This window comes from Seriola dumerili, unplaced genomic scaffold, assembly GCF_002260705.1.
Source record: "Seriola dumerili isolate Sdu_G_001 unplaced genomic scaffold, Sdu_1.0 BDQW01000312.1, whole genome shotgun sequence".
NCBI lineage: Eukaryota > Metazoa > Chordata > Actinopteri > Carangiformes > Carangidae > Seriola > Seriola dumerili.
Genome location: NW_019174567.1, coordinates 78000 through 80059, shown reverse-complemented (window position 1 = coordinate 80059; position 2060 = coordinate 78000). Strand labels below are relative to the sequence as shown.

The window sequence follows — 2060 nt, the reverse complement described above, 5'->3', positions numbered from 1 at the left end:
GGCTCAGTTTCTGAATACAGGCTGTGTGCATTTCTCTGTGGACTGAGGCTTTGATACTTTCACAGTATTAATATAGAAGCTAGAGCTGATCTATAATCACACTACACATGGACACAGACCTTTACACTGGAGGAGACTTTTAAAGATACAGCAAATCTTCCCATGTACATTTATCACACTCCATATGCTGCCTATTTCATCATACCGCTCTATATAACCCTCTATAATCTCTATATACATCCTATATCCACCCAGTCACCTAAATACAGTCATTAGACACCATTAACACATACCCCTTTACTCGACACATAAATCCTTATAAAACGCAATATATCCATATTTAAATCCATAAAGCTCCTATAACCTCATATATCTGTAATATGTGGTTATATAGCCTCGTATTCTCACACACTCTGAGAAGGTTTTGGTAAATCCAGACTGTGGAGCTCTGAGTCTGAGCTCAAACAAGATAATTACGATGAAGTTTTTACACATTCCTGTAGATTATACCGGCAGAGCTGCCGAAGAGCTGCCATCCCCGCTTCCTCTCCTCCAGTCTGTGTGTGTTGGGAACGACTGTCTATCCCTGATGTCTCTGCTTCCCCTGCTTTATATTCTGCTCCTGACTCTCACTTTCTCTCTCTCTCACACACACACACACACACACACACACACACACACACACACACACACACACACACACACACACACACACACGGTACAGACTGAAAGGCAGAAAGACAGAGAATGAGATATACGAGGCAGAGCAGTAAAGAAAGCTTCGACATGAACCATCCTTTCCTTCCTTCTATCCTTTCAACTTTCCTGTTTCCTTTGTGCAAAAGTCTGTAAAATGACAGAAATGATCTGTGAATTAACAGCCAAACTTCTATTTTAAGTATTATGCCAAAAATAATCAATTACATTTATTTCCAGTTTGAAGGAGGATGTTTCTTCATCTGCTCCGTTGCACCGTCACTTCTGGTAAAGATTCATTGACCTTTGTGTATGTTTTGATTTGACTTATTAATACACTGTATAGTTGGGATTCTGACATAAAAGATAGTATAATGTTTGTCCACATATGTTGTCAGAACTATATGGAGAATACTGTGGAAAACAAGATAAAACTGAATTGGAAGATACAAGCTAAAAAACAACAGACCACCCCCCCTCAGCTCCACAGCCCCCCCTCTTTCAGAGGTGACATCATCACCTCCTCATTATAGGAACCTTAACAGGCAAGATAGACCAATGGAGAAATGCCAGTTTTAGTTCTTCAGATCATCCCGGGGCTCTGAAGAACTATTTGTGAATAATTGGTTGATATTGTAAATTTGCATCTGAATATATTAAATAAAAGTGTTATAAAGTCAATAGTGGTGCGTATGTTATTTGTAATTAAGTTTCCAACCCCACTTTAGTTGAAAGACTACATACAGAGAGTTAACAATTTAATTTGCATTTCTTCGGTATATTATATTTTATGAGAAATGTAAGAGAATTGATCTGAATCATTAAATATTGTATTTAGATTTTGCTTCTACAGGTTTTAACATTACTTTACAAACTTAAAGATTCAATGTTGACACAAATACTGCAAGTTGAAGTTTGAGATGATTTTAATCTGTTTTACACAGAATTTTTTATTTTTTCTTCCAAAATAAAAGGTTTACTTTACAATATTAAGCTTGTGTTAATATTTTATTGATTGACACTTAATTTTATTATTAGGAAAAAGTTTCTCTGCAGAAACTTTAGTGGTGTCACTTTATTGAAGGAGTTTGATCATAATAATTTAAGAGAAATCTGTAAAATAACAGTTTTTCTCTGTAGAAATATTAATGAAACTTTCTGTAAATGTATTGTTTTTACACTTTATTTGAATTAGCATATTTTACTTTAATTTTAAATTGTTTTGTTTGGCAGCCGCTGCTGACAGTCATTTGACCTATATATATCTCCACCGCCCTGATCCCAGTCTCTTTAACGGATGGCATATACATATTTTACATTTGGCAGACATTTTATCCAAAGCAACACTAAAGCGACTCCGGTGG

General features: G+C 35.7%; 1 non-coding gene across 1 annotated transcript in view; it reads right to left on the bottom strand.

The window, feature by feature from the left end:
* Positions 1–2048: 2048 nt before the first annotated feature.
* Positions 2049–2060, bottom strand: part of trnar-ucu — an 88-nt gene continuing 76 nt past the window's right edge. The window contains exon 2 of the tRNA in view: positions 2049–2060. This exon is cut by the window's right edge and continues 24 nt beyond it. This is a non-coding gene — a tRNA (tRNA-Arg).